The 24,799-nt window shown below is 37.2% G+C and overlaps 1 pseudogene; it reads left to right on the top strand.

Moving 5' to 3' along the window:
- Positions 1-1,888: 1,888 nt before the first annotated feature.
- LOC125094090 (2-iminobutanoate/2-iminopropanoate deaminase-like) lies at positions 1,889-2,805 on the top strand (annotated as a pseudogene).
- Positions 2,806-24,799: the final 21,994 nt, after the last annotated feature.

Genomic DNA, 24,799 nt, shown 5'->3' with positions numbered 1-24,799 from the left:
CAGAGATGTCTGGGGAACAGATTACCAGAACCCGAATGAACAAAGCGTGCTTCTTGAAAAACAAAATATTGGAAGTCCATTCTAACCAGTATTTGTTTATAAGAGATAGAGTTATATTTGTCTGCAATGTGGTTCTCCAGTTCGAGTCCCATGATTGGGCTCAGACATCCAGCAGATGTCCTCACATGAAAGTGAGCCCCAAAGGGAGAGTTTATGCAACCATAAGGTGTCACAGGAAGGTAAAGCAATGTTGTCTGCTAAGGGGTTCCTTCAGTTCATTTCACCTCAAACATTTGCTCAAACTTCACTAACATGTAAGTTTGTTGTGTGGAAATAAAAGAAAATCTTCCAGAGAAAAATCTGACCATACCCTGCCAAACTAATTCCTTACTAGATTTGTTTATGTGAGTTTGCAGCTGACTAAAAGGCAGTTTATTATTTCTTTTAGCGAGCCTAGCTTCTTCTTCTTTTGGAAAAAAAAAAAATCTGAAAATGTTTTTTCATAAATTAGCAAGATCTTTTTTATTGCCTTGGATCAGTAACAAACTTGAGAGATTTGTTTATATGTTTCTCTTATTACATCCTTAAATAAAATTCACAAACCAAATGCGAAGCTTAGCTTCATTAACGTATGACAAAGGGAAAAGTGTCATACCTAAAACAAACTTGGAAAAGCATCCAAAATGCAACATAGTTTTGCGATGAATTACAGTGATACTAAAAGACAAAAACTAGGTTTGATTTAAAGCCACAACAACACAGGCTGATATTTCATAGAAAACTTACTTCTTATCTTCAGAGGGAGAAATAAAGAGAAGGCCAGAGTTTTCAAAGAGAAAAATGATCAGAAATTACCTTTTAATTCCAGCTGGACGTGTGTATTGTTTGTGTCTGACATTAATTCCAGCTGAAATTTAAATGAATCTTACCAGAAAATTGGCAGCATAGAGATATGAGAATGAAGTATAAAATATTAGGTGTTTGATTTGTGCAGGAATTTGGACTTGTTCTGAGACTGAAAAAAAGATATATGATTTTAAAAAGTACTAAAAGCAGTGAGCAGGTCTATTTGTACGAAAAGACTACATGAAGCAGTTCATCCTAAAGGGAAGTGATTATGTCAAACCGCTCAGAAAAAGAATCAGGTGTATGCTTTAAGGAATTAGGCTTTGTTTAAAGGGTCTCAGGTAGCATCTGTTACGTTGAAATGAGACAAAACTCATCGGTGCCCTTTCCACACTGTCAGCATTGACTCTTAACCAGAACTGCTCGTTTGGAAAGTAAAACACACCAAGGAAGAATGGACTACAAATATCACTCCTCCCCATACCCTAATACCCCCCAAAATATGTCCCTTTCACAAGTAGAAGAAACTTCTGCTCCAGGAAAAAGTCACTAAGGCAAACTTGAAAGAGTAAGAGGCTACAAAACAATAGGGGTTTTTTTTATATTTTTTAAAGATTTTAATTTATTTATTTGACAGAGAGAGAGAGAGATCACAGGTAGGCAGAGCAGCAGGCAGAGAGAGAAGGGGAAGCAGGCTCTCTGCTGAGCAGAGAGAAGAGAGTCATCTTCCTATGAGAGCTGCTCACCAGCTTGCTGCTTTGCCCAAAGGAGGCCACATGGAGGCTGAGCAGAGAGCCTGATGCAGGGCTCAATCCCAGAACCCTGAGATCATGACCTGAGCCAAAGGCAATGGCTTAACCCACTGAGCGACCCAGGCACCCCGAAAACAGTAGTTTTTGTCAATGAATAATTATTTCCAATAAACTCTGGTTGATAATTACCCTCTTTATATTTATCCTGCTTTTACAAGCAATAGCCTGAACAGTGAGGTCCTAGCACAGGCAGTGTACTAGATTGTTCTCTTGGAGGGGCAGGCAGCGAGATGGAAGGGCCAGCTGTGGCATCTTTGATCAGAAAGGTGATCAGCCATCCTTAATACTTAAGGAGGGCACGTATTATGATGAGCACTGGGTGTTACATATGAATCATTGAACACTACATCAAAACTAATGATGCGGGTGCCTGGGTGGCTCAGTGGGTTAAGCCTCTGCCTTCGGCTTGGGTCATGATCTCAGGGTCCTGGGATTGAGCCCCGAATCGGGCTCTCTGCTCGGCAGGGAGCCTGCTTCCTCCTCTCTCTCTGCCTGTCTCTCTGCCTACTTGTGATCGCTGTCAAATAAATAAATAAAATCTTTAAAAAAAACAAACTAATGGTGTACTATACAGCAGCTAACTGAAATAAGAAGAAAGAAAATAAAGGAAGGAAGGAAGGAAGGAAGAAAAGGAAGAAGCGAGGAAGGAAGGAAGGAAGGAAGGAAGAGGGAGGGAAGGGAGAGAGAGGAAAGAAAGAGAGAGGAAGGAAGGAAGGAAGGAAGGTCATCAGCACCGCAAAAGCCCCCGGGGCCCTTGGTTCATGCCTACCATGTGTGAGTTGGACAGGACCGCTTACATTCAACACAGTGAGGCATGGACCCTTCATATGGATAGCTGGTGCCAGGAGGGACGGCAGAAGAAGCCAAACATCCTCCTATAAACATGGGTGAAATTCGGACAGCTGCAGTCTGTGACTTCACTAATGTGTTGAAAACAACTGTTTTGCTGGCTGACATGAATGACTTCAGTGCGGCCGATGAAATGGACAAACAGCATTGCATGAGTCATCTTCCTGTGAGAGCTGCTCACCAGCTTGCCGCTTTGCCCAAAGGAGGCCACGTGGAGACTGAAGCAGTGGCTGACCAAGGACCTCTCACAACGGCATCGCTAGAAGCGGGTTTGGCAGTATTTAGTCTGGAATTATAATCATGTTTTTAAATTAACAACTTAATTTTTACAGTTGATGTTGGAAAGTGTATGACTGACTAAAACATTGGAAGTTATTACAGAAATACCATATAATAAGGGGAATTGAGCATGAATTGAAGATGAGATGACAAATCCAGGTATAGTGTTATAAATCATGCAGATGCACACTCATGTTACTGGTATGGGGAAGGAGACACTCATTACATACTTACCTAAATAAATAAAAGTAAAGGGAAATAGCATGTAAGAGAGATGAGTCACTGTTCCTGATAGATAATAAAGAGCACACCTAATTCAATTAAATCCTATTAATTTAATGAGATGAAATATTTAGTTTTCCCACCAGCTATGTAATTCTGCTTTTACTTGAGTAAAATTAAAGTGTTGAGTTTGAATGGTAGAAGAAGAAAGTGGACCAAAATTTTAATAGGTCATATTTTTCTAATGGAAATCCTATAGACATGCCAATTTGAATAAACACATACATACATACATAAATGGATGGATGGACGAAAGCAATAATCTTCAGCTTCTGGCCAAGATGGAATAACAGATCAGATTTGTCCTCCTGTGTGGAGCAACCAAGAATATCAAAATAACAAAATAACAAAATATCTGAACAATGGTTTTAGAGACATTGAATCTCAGACAGTGAAGGACAGTGATCCTTAAGAGATAATAAATGACCCCAGGACTGTCCCAGTTTACTGCTTTAAGTTTCCATTCCCTGAAGCCCAACCTGAGGCAAGGACTCCCTGAGATAGGGAGATGCAAGCAAGACTCTGGGGAGATGAGAGAAGCTAGAAAAGGCAACATAGAGAGTTAATGCTGCCTAGAGAGAGAAATCCGGGAACGTGCAGATGGACCTCCACAAGTACTCAGCCAAGTACTGGCCAGCACCTGCATGTGAGGATACAGTGTCAGGCCAGGGAGAGAACCACATGGAAGAATTAGAGGGAACAGCCCTCTCTACACTCACAGGACCTGGAGTAGTGTCCGCTCCCATCGGCCAGAGTGCAACACTTCCTCATGCATGGGGCATCAGAAGGGATTTGTCTCCACTGTAGGGAAAAATTGGCCTTAGACTCTCCACTCCTTTGACCCTAAAGGACCCAAAAGAATCCAAATCCAGTAAAAATTATAGATCCAAGTAAGCACATTTTACATTTTGATACAGCACTACCCATTTGGCCTCTACACAGTTTATCAACTTATACTGTCCATTCTTTTCACAGAGTTGCCATCAAGGGACTTACTATTTGTCAGTCTGATGCGTGAAAATACTCATCTTCATGCTTAATTCCCTCGTTCTTTACCACATCTTTAATCTGATGTGGTTATCCCCATGGTTATCCCCATGAATTGCTGTCTCTTACTACACTCTACTAAAAGCCCTGTACCTAGCTCAGTCTGGTCCATATGACCTAAACCTCATGCCAACACACATGTGTATCAGGAGCCCTGTTTGTAGGACAGTGTTCCTCTCCTATGAAGGAGAATTCAGATTTCAATTTCTGGCATTTTCTTCTATTTCTCAAACAAAAGGCAATCCAGTTGGCCCTTGAACAACACAGGTTTGAACTGCCCAAATCCACATACATATGGATTTTTTAAAAACAAATATAATACTATAAATGTATTTTCCCTTCCTTATAAGTGTTTTCCTTTTCTCTAGCTTACTTTATTATACGAATACAGTATATAATACATACAGCATACAAAATATGTGTTAATCAACAGTTTAGGCTATTGGTAGGCTTCCTGTCAACAGTAAGCTGTAAGTTAGTAAAGTTTTGGGGGACTCAAAAGTCGTAAGTGGATTTTCAACTCGACAAGAACTGGTATCATTAACCCCCATGTTGTTCAAAGGTCAGCTGTATATTAAAAGTTCACCTTACTGGATTTAAATTATATTTTACCAGTGGGTTCAGAATAAAATAATGCATAAGAATGCATCCTTCAGAGTCAGGTAGATCTGAACTCAAATATCTTCTTATAAGTTACCTACTAACTTCACCCAATTTCACCCTATGCAAGATAAGTTACTTTCCCTTAACTCATTTCCTCATCTGAAAAATGAAAAGGCTAATATATACTTCAAAGGAGTTTTTTGTAAGGCATAAGGGAGATAATAAAGGGAATGTCATTATGGAAACAATTAGTGAGTATATGTGTTCCTCAATTAAGAGATCACCCTGTATATTCTAATTTTTAAAAATAAACTATAATCAATTCATACTGAAGTGACCTTCATTATACGTTGAAGAATTTCAGAATAAGAAACAAAGGGTGCTGGAAGGAAAATCACCAATTAATTGTTGGCTTTATAAAATTTTATTTCACTTGCAAATTGAAGGACAACCGAACAAGTTACAAAGTTATAAAAAGTTCCAAAGATCACTCTCAAAATAAAGAAACCACTTGACCACAAAGAAAAAAAGCATTGTCACTGTGGTAGTTTCCTTGCCGCTTCTGTAACAAATTACCACAAATTTAGTGGCTTAAAACAACACAAAAATGAAAATTTATTCTCTGATAGTTCTGGAACTTAGCAGTCTGAAAGAAAAAAATTACAGAGAATTAAAATCCAGATGTTGGCAGAGCTGGCATCCCTTGGAGGTCCTAGAAGAGAATCCTGTTCCCAGCCTTTCTAGCTTCTAGAGGCTGCCACATGGCTTGGCTTGTAGCTGCTTCACTCCAGCTACCTGCTTCCATAGCCACATCACGAATCAACACTGATCTCCTGCCTCCCTCTTAAAAGGATGCTGGTGAGACATTAGGCCCACCCGATAATTCAGGATGGTCTCACCTTGAGATCTTCCATTTATCGCATCTGCAAAATCCTTTTGCCATATAAGGTAACATTCACAAGTTCCAGGGATTAGAACATAGACATCTGGTGGGGGTGGGGGCAGCAATTATTCACCCTGCCCCAGCAAACAGTGCAAACACACTTAAAATTCAGGCAACAGAGTACACAATGAAAACTTCCTGAATCATGCAAATCAACAGATTAGGAACCAGAAATCCTTCAATGCTTCGTCCTCCATAAAACTTGCCCTGACTCCCTTAACAGGTTGTGGACATTTGTGTTCAAGCCTGACTAGGTGTATAATGGTATGTGTGGCAAACAACCAAGAAAATCTTGGTCTAGCATCTACGGTGTGCCATGCGCTGTCTGGGCACTGCAGATCCAGCAGTGAACAAATCAAAATCTGGGGCTTCGTGGGGCTCTCATTCGAGCAGAGGGAGAGCAGTGCTCCAGGAACTTTTTGAGTACCACCAGCAAGATATGTCTTGGTTGAAAAGTAATAAGATTCACACATTCTGTATTATTCTACTTTAAAGATCTGGAAAATATTAAATATATGACTTCCAAAGTAACTGCCTGAAATAGACAAGAGTTAGTTCAAGCATATTAGACTTACTGTAAAAAAATAAAATAAAATAAAATAACCTTACATCTGAAGAAATGAGTTGCTGAATACTCTGGCCAAGGGTAGAAAAGAAAATTTGGAAATCTGAATGAATTCCAGAAGCAAAGAAGAGTTGGCTGCAGATTGAATAGACTTCATGATAAGGAAGAGAAACTATTAGTGCCTTTTGTTTCCATTTTATGATTCAACTTAAGGTACAAAAAGATTCCTAAGATACAAAACAGAGTATTTGGGGTGAAGGTATAAAAATGGTCTCATTTTCCTGCCATATTTCACATTACTTAAAACAGGAAAACAGAGAATCCTATGTCCTCTAGTTACTTGAAACTCACGTTTGGTTAATGTAAAATGGTTAACTGGAAAAAAAAAAAAACATTAAAGGAAAAGATGAGAGGCTGACTCAACAGGATGACTAGCATCTTGGTACAAAACAACTTTCGTTTATTATTATCCTATTATATTTTCCAATAACCCTTGTCCTCATTCTCTTAGTAGCCTATTTCTCTTGAGCTTTCTTCTTTTATTTAGTATTCTTGATTAGGGTTGTTTTGGGGGGGTTTTTTGTTTGCTTGTTTTACTTATCTTTATGAAATTATATAGAGAGGCATTAAGCATCCTTTGTGCCTCATGAAGAAACCAAAAAAGAACAACTGTTTTAAGCATATCAAAGTTTTAAAGTTTTTCTAGAAAAAGTAATTCCTCTTTCAAGGCCTCAAGAAAACCTTCAGCTGAGTTGACAGAGAGGAACTATAAAGAACACATGGGGGGTGCCTGAGTGGCTCAGTCGGTTAAGTGCCTTCAGCTCAGGTCATGATCTCAGGGCCCTGGGATTCAGCTCCCCATCAGGCTTCCTGCTTCTCCCTGGCCCTCTGCCCCTCTCCCCGCTCTCCCCTGCTTGTGTGTGCTCCCTCGAAAATAAATACATAAATGCATAAATAAAATCTTAAACATGCAATTGCACACACACACAGAATAAGCCACACCTGTAGACAGCACGTCAGCAATCATCAGTGGAATCGATACACGTATCAGGGTTTAATCGGGAAACAAAGGCCACAATGACTAATATGGAATAGGGGCTTTGTTTCAGAGATTGAAATTTAATTGTGGGGGAAGCTGGGGAAAGAAAACTCCAGAAGGGGGTAGCTGGAGAATGAAAGAAGCATCCCTAACCGGGAACGACAGGGAGAGCTGGTGAAGAAGTCTATGCCAGCCTGCTCTGTCTGTATCGGCTGGCCAGGTCCAGGTTGTTATAGGTTAGCTAGGTCAGAGGCAAGGGGAAAATCATACTGCAGAGCTGGAGAAATCAAGGAAAAACTAGAACACGTGAAGACCAACCGGGACTCACAAAATCTCTACCTTCCAAATCTCGTACCCATCTCTCCTCTGCTCAACCCTCACCCGGAATCGTACAGGAAAGGTGATTCCAGCACAATTTTCTCCCATGGATTTAGTTTATTTGATCCTACTTCCCCTTTCTATCCTACATAAATTCTTATTCAGTCCCTTTTCAAATCCTCCAAATGAATGCTTCCAAAGGGCAGTACATGTAAGAATCCCCTGGGAATCTTCCTAAAAGTAGATTCTGATTCAATAGGGCCAGAATGGTGCCTGAGATTCTGCATGTCTGACATGCCCTGTCTTTACACACTGACATTTAGCCCTCACACGGGAAAATGATGTGGTGGCACTTTTTATGCTGTGTTTCATGGAGCCCCAGATGCCCAGAGGTGCCAGACAGCCCACAGGTTGGTGGGGGAAGGTCAGGTTTGGGACATCATACAAGTCTGCTCCATTTTTATGTTTCAGATATTGGAACTTCATGAAAAAAATCTAATTTACAGAAAAATATACATGATTTCTCTGGTTTAAAAACAACAACGAAATCTAAAAGTCTTTTGAATTTCAAGGTTCACAAACCTAATCGCAAAACTATCTCGGCATTATTTCTGAAGAAAAAGGTAAATGAATACTCCATTCTGTTTTTCTGCCCTACATTATAAAACAAATTATAAAAACCAAATTTTCCTCGGTGTTTAACTGACAGATTAACAATAGATTAACTAACTTCCCATCATAACCTTGAGCTAGTCACTAAACTTCTTAGAGATTTTATTTCTGTATCTATGTTCAAGGCAATTCAACGAATGTTCATTGAGTGCTAAGTATGTTACAGATTCAGTGTCCAAGGATACAAAAGGATTAAGTCAGCATTTCAGTCTTCAAATAGATTTGTTTTCTATTAGGAAGAATAAAATGATTTTACTATAAAACATGAGAGTGAGAAGAAAATCATGAAAAGTAAAAATGTGAGTGCCTGAGTGGCTCAGTTGGTTAAGCATCTGCCTTTGGGTCAGGTCACGATCCCAGGATCCTAGGATGGAGTCCCACATGGGCCTTCCCGCTCAGTGGGGAGCCTGCCTCTCCCTCTCCCTCTGTCTCTCTCTCTCTCTTCTCTCTCTGTGTCTCATAAATAAAGAAATAAATAAAATCTTAAAAGAAGAAGAAGGAGGAGGAGGAGAGGAAGAAGAAGAAGAAGAAAAGTACAAATGTTCAGGAGTTCAAGAGAGAAATTGTCTCTATTTGGGATGACCCAGGACTCTTAGACCAGTTGCCTCAGACAATGAGCATCTCTGGGCAGGGGTTCTAAGGTGGCCCTCGCGCGTGGAGGACTGACCTGGCAGCCCTCACAGCTGCAAGCAGTGAGCATGATGAGCCACAGTTAGTCCCTGCTGCTTCTGCATGGTGCAGTTAGCCAGCATGTGGTGTCCAGCATCGGCCTCTCACTTTCAGCCCCCAGCTGGGGCAGGTGTTGCTGCCCATTAAAGACAAGGAGCCTACAGAACTGCTTGAGTTCATGTCCTAAGTAGTGAAGGTGGTCAGCAGGCACCCCTAAGGATCCTTAAGGAGGGGGAGGTGGGAATGGGGGTAGGGAGTCAGGCAAAATTCTTAGCAGGCACCACCAAGGCAGTGGCTCTGAATCTCTGCCTTCACATATTTATAATGCTTCTATGGATTTGTGGCTAATTTGCCCCTTTTGTGATTCAAACGAGCTTTAGGCAATGGCTCTAAAATGCTGCCACATTCCGAAAATTAGAGTTTCATCGTTATTTTGAAATTCTGATATGGAAATGTTTAAGTAGATTCAAAATCTATTCACATTAACAATAATATTGATGTTTCACCTCTGAAGGAAAAAAGGAGGAGCTGCTTTAAATACAGTTTCAACTGTTACAAATGCTTTACTTGAATGGTTTACAAATGGCTTTAATGCTTAAAATCACATACCTATATAAACAAAATTTTTCTCTGATGGTGACAACCAAGAAAAATGAAGAGATCATTGTCCAAAACTATTAATCAGAAATTAAATATAGCCATTAGAAGCATAAAACCTAATATTAAACTGTTACTTTCAGGGAAGCAAATACAAGTTTCTCGTTAAAAACTCTGAAAGAGGGCACCCGGGTGGCTCAGTTATTCAAGGGTCTGCCTTCAGCTCAGGTCACAGTCCTAGGGTCTTGGGATCGAGTTCCACATCAAGTTCCACATCAAGTCCCACGTCGGGCTTCCGGCTCGGTGGGGAATCTGCATCCCCCTCTACCCTTTCCCCCTGCTCATGATCTCTCTCTCTCACTCAAATAAATAAATAAAATCTTTAACAACAACAACAACAGCAAAAACCTGAAAATTTTTATTTAAAAATTTCAAGCACATTCAATATCTAATATTTACAAAGTATACAATAATATCATATAAAATAAATGTAAGTGACCTTTTCACTAAACACAATACAAATGTCTCCAGATCCCCTCCTGTTTACTCAAGTGTATTACATATTATATTTCATAATTTTTATGTAGCCCACAATGTTAATAAAATGGTTATAAAGGACTATTTTTTAGAGTAAAGGTGAGGAATACACGTGTCTTCGGGGTCAGAAAGACACAAAGGAATCTTGCAGCTCTAATTCTCCATTCAAAATGGGCTGACAATATTATGAAAGATGTTGACCACTGAGACCCCTAGATGAGGTCAATTCTCCATCTCCACATCCCAAGGCCAATTCATCTTATGCAAATGATAGTGAGTAGCAGCTAATATTTGTTCCCTCACATTGTCAGTCTTCCTTTGAAAGACTGTCTTAGCTGAAGTCTTTAAAGGTTACAGATTCAAAACTGCATCTTACGGAGATGCGTTTGGCTGGGACTACAAATGATGCAGTCCGAAAAGGAGAAACTAAGGCAGGGAAGAAAAGTAGTGTGTTATTGCAAGTCAAAGGGAAAGAATGAAGAAGACCAAGCAGAAGAGTGTAGTGTAGGCACAGAGAAGAGAGAATCAATTCTTGAGGCTCTGTGAAGACAAAATCTCTTGATAGTTGAAAGGATGATAAAACCGAATTAAGAGAAAAAGAAGAGCTGGCACAAGGGGGATGAACATTGAATTAAGTCACAGGGAGACCATAATATAAACCATTCAGTGAAAAGATCAAATGCTGATTCAGAATAAGAGGAGAAACATCTTCAACTATACAGTATAATTTTCAAACAGAAAAAAGAACAAACTGAATTGTTAGTAATAATAATAGTAATTCAGACAATAATAATTCTGGTAATGATTTTTGAGATTCAGAAAGTGTTTTCCGTGTTTTTGTTCTCTTCCTTTGGACAAGCTTGTAATGCTGTTGACTTTGCTGGCTGTACGCCTAGCCTGAGGATCATCTCACATAGGCAGCATTTAAAGGCACTGAGAAAATTGTTGAACTGCAATATGCTTTGTAAAATAACATTTTGATGCAAATTTTTTCCACTTGTAATATTTTCTTAAAATGATTTTTCCTTTTACATATAGCAAATACTCAAGGTAATAATATTAGCTCTGAACAAATAACACAGTACTTAGAAAAAATGTATTCATAAGTCTCTTTACCAAGTACTTCTATCAAATATTGCCTCCACGAACTAAGAATTAAACAGTATGTTAGCTTTTGTATTATAGACAAATGTAAAAATAATTCACCAGCCTGCTGAATATTAGTCGTTGGGAAAACGGTAAAATAAAATCTTGAGAACGTATGTATGTTCAAGCTCTTGACTGCATTGCAAATGTGATAACTAAGTGTGAACAAAAGTCTGGCAATACTGAACTTTGGTCCTTCACAATCATGTGATGATAATAGCACAGAGGGAAACAGCCTTCAATTTGCATCCTTGACCAGAACAAGTGAGTACATTGAGGCAAAATATCATGATTCCTATCAAAGACTTTTCTCTCTAGGGGTTATACTGTCATAGAGAAAAATAAATGTAAATTCCTCATAAATTGCAGACACATTATGTATTTCATAAGACTCGAAGCAAGAAATACTTCTTTTTTGTTGAAATTGTAGCCTGATCATTACAATCTTCTTTTTCATGTATTATACTATTCAAACGGATAATTATGCTTTCTTTGTTAAAAAAAAAAAAAAGTATGGAACAAGACAAAAAAATCACCTTCTGTGACTGTGTAATAGTTTTGCCATTCTCAACTATCGAAGTAGGTCACAGAGCTAGGAGAAAATGGAGGAGGAAGTTGGTAACTAATCAATTTAATCTAATAGTCTATTGATTACTTAATCAATTTAATTTTGTTTAGTATCTGATTAGTCACCAGAAAAATTAAATCAAAGTATAAAAAGCTTTTGTAATTTAAATTTAGGAGAAAACTGGGGGAGGGGTGTCATCTTTTTTTTTAATTTACTTACAATTTACACATAATAAATTGCACAAATTTTAGTTTTGCTGAGTTTCGAAAAATGTGACCATATATTAACTGAAATGCAAACACATGTAACTGTGCTCAAAAGGGCCTCATATTTAGTCTGTTATTATTATTTTCTTGAAATTCTTAAAAACTTTATCTTTGAACTTGTGCTTTGTAAGTTGAGTCTGATTGAATGAAGTAGCAATGGTGTGCTCCACTGTTCCTTGTTGCCCCATTCTCACATGGGCTTTACAATGTCCCACAAGGACAGAATTCCAGAGGACAAATGATGAGTTAGGTTCAGTTAGACTCAGTGTGAGGTAACCATGTCACCTCTAGGAATGAAAAAGCATGGGCACCACTAGCCTCAGATGTCACCGTCCATTCCAGTCGGAACTTGCTTCAAACACAGAAAGAAAGCAATGGGGTTCTGAGAAACACTAATGACCAAGGAGCCCTAACCTATCATTTGCTAGTTGTGATCACTTACGCTGAAAATGATGATATAAAAAGAAAGGAAAGATAGCATAAGCCATAGTTCCTTTATCCTTCATGCTTTATTCACCAGTAAGCAGAAGTGACAGAGCATTGGCAGAATGTTTATATATCAGGCCATGAAATAAAAACAGTTTTATGAGTTTTGTGCAGAACTTTCACTGTTTGGATAAGAACAAAATACATATATATGCATGAGCCACAAATATGAATCATGTGATTTTAGTTATTCTGCATACAAGATAAATGTTCTTACATTTGCATTTAAAACTAACATTGCACAATATAAGGATGACCAATAAATTTTAATATTTAATATTAAATTTAAATACAATGATTTTAATTTTTAATTTTTCCTTGTCGAGAACAACATTGAATAACAAATTAAAAATGCCATCATAACTCAAAAGACTTTGGAAGGAAGAAAAAACTTTATGTCTTAGTACCTTTAATGACTTTTTTTCCTGCTTTATGAACAATGCTCCCTATTTTCATTTTGCACTGGGCTATTCAAATAATGCGGCCAACTCTGCTGTGTATAAATGGAATCTTACAATGCTGCTTCCTTGTGTCTTATCTTTTTAAGGTAAATATACGCTATTATAAGATTCTTCCATGTTATTATGTGTGGCAGCATCTCGTTTCTTCCTATAGTTGAGTAGCATTTCATTATATGATTACCATTTCCCCTGTTGATGGACGTTTGTATTATTTCAAGTTTAGAGTTGTTAGGAATAAAGGTGTCAGGGGTCTCTGGGTGGCTCACTAGATTAAGCATCTACCTTCAGCTCAGGTCAAGATCTCAGGGTCCAGGGAGCAAGCCCCATATCAGTCTCCCTGCTCAGTGGGGAGTCTACTCCTTCTGCCCCTTTCCCCATTCTTGCCATCTCTCTCTCCCAAATAAATAAATACCATCTTTTTTAAAGTATTTTTAAAAAAGAATAAAGGTGCCATGAACACACTTATATAGGTCTTTTGTGAATATGTGTTTCATTTCTCCTAGGTAATCACTAGGAGTAGAATTCCTAGATCATAAAAAAATTGTGACAGATACAGAAGAAAAGCATTTAACAAAATAGTAAAAAAGATTATTTATACTTCTTGCTATTTATTTATACTCCTAGAAGTGATAAATACTAGAAGTGATAAATAAATACTCTCTTTTGAGTATATTAAATTTAGCATTTTGATGAATGAATAAAGAAGAGGTGGTACATACATATACAACAGAATATTATTCAGACATAAAAAGAATGAAATACTGCCATTTGCAACAACAGGGATGGAGCTAAAGAGTATAACGTTAAGCGAAATAAGTCAGAGAAAGACAAATAAGGAAAAATTAACATTTTCCATATTTGTTTCAGAATCCCTCTACTAAGGAATAAAACATTTGAAACAACTAAGATTCCATCCCAGCTAATTTTCCAACATCCCCAGATGTAACATGAAACTTAAGTTCGATTGTATCATTCCAAACACATTTTATGCAAGTATATATATCCATAAACTATGTATACATTTTTAAATGCTATAGAATTTATGTAGAAATTGTATCACACTCAATTATCATTCTGTGGTTTGCTTTTTTCCCAACATTATTGAGATTTAGCCATTTTGATAACTTTCTTTGCTTCTTTATTTCACCTTTTCTTTCAGCTAAACCCTTCACAGTAACACTAAACTAGAGTTTACTTATTCATTTCTCTACTGATAATTTGGCTGATCCCACGTTTATCATTTTTACTATTATGAACAACATTGAAATAGACACACTTGCACCTGTCACCTTATCCATGTATGAGAATTAATATGTAGATATAAATTGTCAATTTGCAGGGTATGTGCACTTCGACTTTATTGAATATCATAAAACTATCCTCCAAAATTGTTGTGCTAATTTACATTCCCACAAGCAATGTCAGAGTTCTCATTCACCTCATGTCATCACCAATAGGTAATATAACTAAACTTTTAATTTTTTTCTAATTATGGGTGCATTTCCCAAATTACTGAGAGTTTGAACATCTTTACATATGTTTATAGACCACATATATGTCCTCTTTTGTGAATTATCTATTCCTGTCTTAGGTCTATTTTGCTTTTATTTTTGGTGTTTTTCCAAATTCTATCCTAATGTCATACAGATATTCTTCCATATTTCCTTTCAAAAGTTTTAAGATTTAGATTTTCACAATCTAGATCTATAATCTACCAGAACATTATTAATTTTTTTACAGAGAGTGCAAGGTTGGTATCTAAACTATTTTTTCCCATCTGGTTACCAATTGTCCACCCTGTATAATAAGTCTTTTTCCACCAATGGTATACAGTGCCACCTTGTTAGAGTCCCAGTTTCTGTAAATGTGTATGTGAAAGGGTGTGGAGGGGGAGCGGTGTTTGTGTGTGTATACATGCATGTATATGTGGGGTCTATTTGCATCTCCCAATATCAAAACCATGTTGAGTTAATCATCATTATTTTATAAAAATCTTGGAATCTGGTGGGACAAGTTAGTCTTTTCTAATAGATTCTTTCATATTTAATATTTTCTTATTTAATGATTCCAAAGGGGGAATTTTGTGATTATGCAATACTCCCTTTTGACTATATTAAGTTTAGTGTTTTGATGAATGAATAAAGAAGAAGTGGTACATATATATATATTGGAAAACTATTCAGCCATAAAAAGAATGAAATATGGCCATTTACAATGACAGGGATGGAGCTAGAGACTATAATGCTAAGCTAAATAAGTCAGAGAAAGACAAATACCATATGATTTCATTCATATGTGGAATTTAAGAAACAAAACAAATGAACAGATAAAAAAAGAGAGAGAGAGAGAGAGAAACAAAGAAACAGACTCTTAAACATAGAAAACAGACTGATGGTCACCAGAGGGGTGGTGGAGATGGATGAAACAGATGATAAGTACACATATCATGATGAGCACTGAGTAATGTATAGAAGTGTTGCATCACAATATTGTACACCTGACATTAATATAACACTGCATATTGACTGCATAGGAATTAAAATTAAAAACAATAAAAATAAGTTTACTGTTTTCCTAGGCCTATAATATGAAAAACAGTTTTTTTAATAACTCAGTCTCAAAATTCCTATTAGTAATATATGCTTCTGTCATAGAAAACATTATGGCAAATAAAAATACACTCGTGAAGTGCCTGGCTGGCTCAGTCAAAAGAGCATCTGACTCTTGATGTTGGGATCATGAGTTCAAACCCTTCATTAGGCATAGAGATTGCTTAAATAAATAAAAACTTTCAATATATAGATATACTAACAGGTAGCTAAGAAGTTTATGCAACATTTAGCAAAACATTATCTTATGATTTCCAATAGCTCTGCAAAATAGATTTTCCCCCATTTAACAGGGAGAAATCTTCAGAACACTTAAGTAAATTGCCCAAAGTCACACTGACATGCTGTTAATAAGCAGCAAATCCACATATCTAATTCTACATTGTGACATTTCCAGTGCATCCTATTGTCCTTTTATAATGACCATTATGGACTCTACCACCACTTTTTTTATAAGTTCACTTTTCACATGTAGAACTCATGCCCCTCAATTATAAGAGTATGAAGCCAAGAAGACATTAATATAGTGCCTCACATACCAAAGGTACATGATAAACATTCACTGATTACCCAGAATATAGAGATATACCTTATAAGTTATTGATTTTTTTTAAATAGCCTTATCTTAAAAAAAGAGAGATTAGAGCTTCTGAGTCTGTGTTATTTGGCATCACAGTAGAAGTGATACAATTTAGCTCTTGAAATAGAAAATTAGGCAGAAAGAGTTTGGTGGGCATTCAGCTGACCCATGTCCATCACATCCTTCAAGTACAGTGAATCAACTTCCTGACCTCCAGTGAGCAGTTCTCAGGAAGAGAGATTTAGAGATCAGCTGGGTAGAGCTAGACTATGTAGTATAACGTCAAACTTTGGATTTTATCCTATAGGTAACTGTGTAACACAAAGTTATTGGTAAAAAAAAAAAAAGTAAGCTAAGAAAGAGCAAAAAGTTCAAGCAAACTTAGTCCTAATATGTTGTCACGTCCACATACCATTTGTACAATTAGTTGTGTAATATTTATCTTTAAAATTAATTCATTTTAAAACTTGGCAATAATATATGAGAAATTACAAACTGGGCATGCTTTTCAGACCTTTCCCAATATTTTAAAACAAGTATGGAACTATAAAAATAAAAATGGCTCCCATCTTTTGCGTGACTGGAGTACGCTATAGTGAAAAGCTTTGCCTTGTTGTTTATTAGATATGTGACACGTGCCAATGACCTAATGTCTGTATGCTTCAGTTCCCTCATCTGTGAAATGGAGAGATGATACAAAGATGAACATACAAATGATGTTCAAAGGTGTTACGATGTTTACTTGATTACAAAACTGCAGGCCCGGCTCTTCCAGGGAAGATGGTGGAGTAGGAGGACCCTAGGCTCACCAGTGATACAAATATTTTCCTATTGATTAGTCACAGAAATTTATGCAAATGAAACTTATTATTAAAATTGTTGTTAGGGGTGCTTGGGTGGTTCAGTCAATTAAGCACCTGCCTTTGGCTCATGTCATGATCTCAGAGTCCTGGAATCGAGTCCCACATTGGGGTCCTTACTCAGTAGGGAGCCTGCTTCTCCCCCTGTTTGTGCTCTCTCTCTCTGTGTCAAATTAATAAACAAAATCTTGATGGATGGAAGGAAGGAAGGAAAGAAGGAAGGCAGGCAGGGAGGGAGGGAGGGAGGGAGGAAGGAAGGAATTGGTTGTCATCCCAAAAAGACAAGAATGACACTAGCCCTTTATCTGATATGTCATTTGCAAATATCTTCTCCCATTCTGTCAGTTGTCTTTTGGTTTTGTTAACTGTTTCCCTTGCTGTGCAAAAGCTTTTGATCTTGATAAAATCCCAAAAGTTCATTTTTGCCCTTGCTTCCCTTGCCTTTGGTGATGTTCCTAGGAAGATGTTGCTGCGGCTGAGGTCGAAGAGGTTGCTGCCTGTGTTCTCCTCGAGGATTTTGATGGATTCCTTTCTCACATTGAGATCCTTCATCCATTTGGAGTCTATTTTTGTGTGTGGTGTAAGGAAATGATCCAATTTCATTTTTCTGCATGTGGCTGTCCAATTTTCCCAACACCATTTATTGAAGAGGCTCTCTTTTTTCCATTGGACATTCTTTCCTGCTTTGTCGAAGATGAGTTGACCATAGAGTTGAGGGTCCATTTCTGGGCTCTCTATTCTGTTCCATTGATCTATGTGTCTGAAAGAACTTAGCAAACTCAACACCCAAAGAACAAATAATCCAATCAAGAAATGGGCAGAGGACATGAACAGACATTTCTGCAAAGAAGACATCCAGATGGCCAACAGACACATGAAAAAGTGCTCCATATCACTCGGCATCAGGGAAATACAAATCAAAACCACCATGAGATATCACCTCACACCAGTCAGAATGGCTAAAATTAACAAGCCAGGAAATGACAGATGCTGGCGAGGATGCGGAGAAAGGGGAACCCTCCTACACTGTTGGTGGGAATGCAGGCTGGTGCAACCACTCTGGAAAACAGCATGGAGGTTCCTCAAAATGTTGAAAATAGAACTACCCTATGACCCAGCAATTGCACTGCTGGGTATTTACCCTAAAAATACAAATGTAGTGATCCGAAGGGGCACGTGCACCCGAATGTTTATAGCAGCAATGTCTACAATAGCCAAACTATGGAAAGAACCTAGATGTCCATCTACAGACGAATGGATAAAGAAGATGTGGTATATATACACAATGGAATACTATCCAGCCATCAAAAGAAATGAAATCTTGCCATTTGCGACGACGTGGATGGAACTAGAGGGTATCATGCTTAGCGAAATAAGTCAATCGGAGAAAGACAACTATCATATGATCTCCCTGATATGAGGGAGAGGGGATGCAACATGGGGGGTTGAGGGGGTAGAAGAAGAGTAAATGAAACAAGATGGGATTGGGAGGGAGACAAACCATAAGTGACTCTTAATCTCACAAAACAAACTGAGGGTTGATGGAGGGAGGGGGTTGGGAGAGGGGGGTGGGGTTATGGATATTGGGGAGGGTATGTGCTATGGTGAGTGCTGTGAAGTGTGTAAACCTGGCGATTCGCAGACCTGTACCCCTGGGGATAAAAATATATGTTTATAAAGCTGTAAAAAAAAAAAAAAAGAAAAGAAAAGAAAAAAGAAAGGATGAATACCCAAGTTTTGTAGCAACATGGACGGGACTGGAAGAGATTATGCTGAGTGAAATAAGTCAAGCAGAGAGAGTCAATTATCATATGGTTTCACTTATTTGTGGAGCATAACAAATAGCATGGAGGACAAGGGGAGATGGAGAGGAGAAGGGAGTTGAGGGAAATTGGAAGGGGAGGTGAACCATGAGAGACTATGGACTCTGAAAAACGATCTGAGAATTTTGAAGGGGTGGGGGGTGGGAGGTTGGGGGCACCAGGTGGTGGGTATTGTAGAGGGCACGGATTGCATGGAGCACTGGGTGTGGTGCAAAAATAATGAATACTGTTATGCTGAAAAAATAAAAAATTAATAAATAAAAAAAAATTAAAAAAAACAAGTAATACCCAAAAAAAAAAAAAAAAGACAAGAATGATACTGATAGAGGAATCAAAGATTAGGAAAGACTAAAACGGATTTTCTTTGGGAAGTATTCTCATGCTTTGGACATTTATGAGGTATAATATAGTTTTGTTTTGAAATGTCATCTTGACCCAGTTTGGAGGCCCTGGCTAGAGGCCAGTCAGTTCTCTTTCTTGAGCAGTTGATGAAGTCCATATCCCAACACCTTCCCTTACCTTCTGGGTCTCTCACACTCCAGGACCAACAGGTACCCACCCTAATTGTCCCAGGCCAGGAAACCAGACAGCTCCAGACAGCCTGTATGTCCCCAGCCCTGGAAAATGTTCAAATTAGCCAATTCACATGGAGCCCCTGCAGCCTAGCTAACTCCACCTTGCTTATCATACTTAAGCCACTTCTTATGGCAACTTCCTGTTGCCATGTCCCCAGGCAACCTCCTCTGTGACCCTGTGTGACAACTTTACTCATTTGGAGCTGGATGTCACAAAAAATTCTGCATTTCATTTATCCCAGTGCCTGTGTGTTGTGTCCTAACTTCCAAAGAACCTACAATCTTACCTAATATTTTATCATTATACCACATGAAGTCATAATAGATGGTTGTAACTTTTCTCTCATTCCTTAATATGCATGGCTAATTTCTAATTATTTCTTTCTAAAAATAATTAGTTACTTTTACAATTAGAATTTCCAGAGAAGCTCTCAATAGGAATATACTCAGGAGATGAATTTTGGACACAAATAAAGAAGCTAATATTTTCTCAGATAACTAAAATATTTTGCCTGATCTTACCATCCAAGAACCCAAGAAAAAAGGTATGGGAAAGATAATAATTGTAAAAATACAGTCAATAAGAACTTTCTCATACCTTCCACTGATAGTGACCTTGCTACATAAAGGAAAGGCTAGTGAAAATTTTAGAAAATGATTAAATTTTATTTTTTAAGCTTTTAGGATTGTTAGAGTATTGTACTGCTGTGCCCAGTCTCTCTACTAACCAACATATCTTTGTTGATATCGTGAATCATATTTATAAACTAAGAAAGCTTGTAGTACTAGAAAGAGCCATAGCTGTGGCATCAGAACAATCTGGATTCCAGTCTTGACTTAGTCACTATCTAATCTTATGACACTTGGCAGATCATTCCAACTACTTTTTAAATATCATATGTACATGCATTTATACTTTTCACATAAATGCATAAGTATGGTATCATGTTTAAAACACTAATTTTTTAAAATCTTTTCCTATTTTAGTTTGTTCCTCTATCATCCCCAGGTTCCATATCATATGTCCCCACCCACCCACATACCTCTAGATACTGGTGTGAAGTTGGAATTTATCATCTATATTTTTTCAGGTTTATACAAGATGTACAAACATATACACATACATGTACCATATACAGGCACATCTACATATATACACATGTGGTGTGCATATCACCTGTGTAAAGTAAACTCATAGCCAACTCATTATACACACACACGTTTCTTGCCTTTTTTTTAATTTATTTTTATTTTTTTTAAATATATAATATATTTTTATCCCCAGGGGTACAGGTCTGTGAATCGCTAGGTTTACACACTTCATAGCACTCACCATGTTTCTTGCCTTTTTTCACACATTTCATGTAAATCACATTATGTCTGGTAGGATAGTTATATTTTCTTTCAATTGTGTGCCTATACTATAATTTATTCAGCCATTCTTCTATTGATGAACATTTACTTTGCTTTATTTACTTATGTATTCATTTCTCATTTTCTGTATTCATTTGCTTACTTATTTTCGCCACATTTTAGCAATAGACATCTTTGAAAATATGTTCTTACTGAGGCTCATAATTCCATGTGATGTTTCCCAAGTAAAGGACTACTGAGTTAAAATGCATATTATTTTAAAATCTTTAATAGATATTCCATAATTGCCTCCCCAGAAAGTGGTCACAGTAATATTGTCATAAACATGTTTGAGAGTTCATGTTCCCTATATCCTGGCAGCAACTGGTGCGAGCAGTCTTTTCAAATGCAGCCAATCTGATGTGAAGTGATATCTGGGTATTATCAGTTTGGCCTTCCTTTCTGCTTTTGTTCGTCATTTGGATTTTCTCTTTTATTCATGGCCTGTACACATTTGTCATATTGTTTAATCTATTTGTTAATATAACAAAGAAGCAATATAACAAATATTATGTCAGATATTTATAGATATTACATATCTGTTTGTTTTGTTAATTGAATTTTTATCATAAGTTTTTAATTTTTTAAATCAAATATGCCTCAAATATGGCTATCTAAGTTTCTAAGCTTATTTAAGATCTTCTACAGGGGCATCTGGGTGGTTCAATTGGTTACGCACCAACTTTTGATTTCAGCTCAGGTCGTGATCTTGGGGTCATGGGAAAGAGCCCCACATCAGGGTCCACACTCAGTGGAAGTCTGCTGGAGATTCTCTCTTTCTCTCTCTCTCTCTGCCCCTCCCCTCCTCAAATAAGTAAATCTAAAAAATAATAATAATAATAAAGATGACCTTTCACAAACCTAGACTGTGCATGTAGCTTAGATTTTATTGTAGGAGTTTTATCATCTTATTTCTTACACTTGATTGGTAATATATCATAGATCCCCTTTGTGTCAGCACCATTTATTAAATAATTAAAACAAGAGCTTTGTCATTCACTAGATTTTATTCTTTTTTTTAAGATTTTATTTAGTTATTCATCAGGGAGAGAGAGAGTAAGCAGAGGGAGCAGCAAGCAAAGGGAGAAGCAGGCTCCCGGTAGAGCAAAGAGCCCAATGTGGGACTCAGTCCCAGGACCCTGGGGCCATGACCTGAGCTGAAGGCAGACACCCAACTGAGTCATTCTGGCATCCCTCACTAAATTTATTCTTAAGTATTTCATAGTTTTGTTACTATTACAAATTTTTTTCATTTACTTTACTGAGGTTTATTACCAGAGTAGAAACAATACTGGTATTTAAATTTACCTAATATTTGGTCATTTTACTGCTCACTAAAAGCCTGAAATTTAATCATAGTACTACTGAACACTTCCCTTACCTTAAAATTTACCACTATATTGCCAAAAGATTATTTACTGCAGTTCCTTTCACCCAGCAAATCATGTTTAGGTATGAAAAAAAATTATAAGACATACAAAAAGTGGGAAAAAAGTTTTAAGAGAGAAAGCAAGCATCAGAACCAGACTCAGAAATGACAGAGATATTGGAATGAGCAGACCAGGAATTTAAAATAACTCTTATTGACCTACTAAGGGCTCTAATGAAAAAAGTAGGCAGTATGCAAGAACAGATGAGCAATGCAGGCAGGGACATGGGAATTCCAAGGAAAAACCATAAAGGTAATGCTAGAGATCAAAAACACTCTTAACAGAAATGAAGAACTTTTTTGATCAGGCTGATGAGAAGATTATAGTTGGCTGAGGAGATAATCTCCACACTTGAGGATATCTCATTAGAAATTTCCAAAACTGAAATGCATACAATGTCTGCTCTCAGACCACAATGGAATTAACCTAAAAATCAATAACAAAGGGATAGCTGGAAAATCACCAAATACATGGAGAGTAAGCAACACACTTCCTTATTAACACATGTGTCAAAGAAGAAATCTCCAGGAAAATTTTTAAATGTTTTAAACTAAATGAAAATGAAAATACAACTTATCAAAATGTGTGGGATGCAATTAAAGTAGTACTTAGAAGGAAATTTATAGCGTTGAGTGCATGTATTAGCAAAAAAGAAAACTCTAAAATCAATCATCTAAGCTCCTACCTAAGGATAACAGAAAAAAATGAGCAAATTAGATCCAAAGTAACTAGAAGAAATAATGAAAAGTAGAGCAGAAATTAATGAAACTGAAACAGAAAATCAATAGGAAAAACAACAAAATCAAAAACTTGTTGAAAAAAATCAATAAAATTAATAGACCTCTAGCCAGGCTAACCATAAATAAATAAATAAATAAATAAATAAATAAATAAAGCAGATACAAATTGCTAATATCAGAAATGGAAGAGAGGACAATATTACAGATCCCTTTATAAAAATGGACAATCATCCCTTACTAAATGGATAATAAAGGAATATTATGAACAACTCGATGCACATAAAGTTGATATCCTAGATGAAATGGACTGGTTCCTTAAAATACAAAATCTGCCAAAATTCACAGAAGAAGAAAGGACAATCTAAATACCCAAAGCAATCTACACACTTAATGCAATCCCTATCAAAATACCAGAAACATTTTTCACAGAATAATCTTAAAATTTATATGGAACCACGAAAGACCCTGAATAGCTAAAGCAATCCTGAAAAAGAAAAGCAGAGCTGGAGGTATCACAATTCTGGACTTCAAGTTATATAACAAAACTGAAGTAATCAAAACTATATGGCACTGGCACAAAAACAGACACATAGATCAATGGAACAGAATAGAAAACCCAGAAATGAACCCACAACTATATGGCTGATTAGTTTTTGACAAAGCAGGAAAGAATATCCAGTGGAAAAAAGTCCCTTCAACAAATAGTGTTGGGAAAATTGGACAGTCACATGCAGAAGAATGAAACTGGACCACTTCCTTACACCATCACGAAATAAATTCAAATGAATGAAAGACCTAAATGTGAGACGGGAAGACCATTAAAATCCCAGAAGACAACACAAGCAACAACATTTTGACCTCAGCCATAGCAACACTTAGTTTTACTTAAAACATCACCAGTTAAAAGCTAAGATTTTAACAATTTTCTCTTTCTTAGAATATAGTTCAGGTGACTGAAAAGGCCTTGACATGGCATGGCCAAGATAGTCATAATGATCCTTACATGTATGATTCAGTCACCCAAAAGGCAAATTGTGAAACCTGCCCAAGACACTAGATGGAACATTCTGGAGCTAATCAGCTGATGCAGCTGTGTGCCAAGTTATCTGGGAACACATTCCTGAAAATCACTCTAAGACTGAAATGGTACACTGAGAGAGAACATTAAGATGTGCAATTGTTTGCGGGTAGCTGTGCACTGAAGTATCTTGGAGAAGCCCACTGTGAATAAAGAAATGATGGCCAATAAAGGGTACAAGGGTCACTGGAGTCAACCTTGATTCCTTTTTCTTACTCAGAGCCTAACCTGAATTAGCATTTTTCTTTACAAATTTAGCCCATAAACCAGTCACATGACCCTTATCACAATAGGTGGCATAGAGTGGTTGACTGAGAATAGACCAAGAAAGAGTAAAGGAACACACACACACACACACACACAATCTGCCCTACACCAAGTAAACAGAATTTCATTAGTATGCTTTGTTGATTATGAATTTGATTAAAGGTAAATATTTGGAGGGACGGTTTAATCTATTGGTATTTTGCCCCATATTGTGAATTACATATGACAAATAAGTATGCAATTTGAAAAAAAAAAAAAACTTTAGTTACTATAACACTGCAGAGAGTTTACATCTTGGTAGCTAGATGATTCTATTTTGCTGGGCTCCCATATGAGTATGCATGTGAACAGGTAGGAACTGAGGGAGAAGATAGATTCCTCCCCTACTAAAAATCACATTTGAAAGTCCAGAAAAAATCTGGAAGGAAGAATAAAGTTA

The sequence above is a fragment of the Lutra lutra genome, chromosome 2 (assembly GCF_902655055.1).
Source record: "Lutra lutra chromosome 2, mLutLut1.2, whole genome shotgun sequence".
Taxonomy (NCBI): domain Eukaryota; kingdom Metazoa; phylum Chordata; class Mammalia; order Carnivora; family Mustelidae; genus Lutra; species Lutra lutra.
Note: the sequence above shows the minus strand (reverse complement) of the source record. Positions and strands in the feature narration are given on the sequence as shown.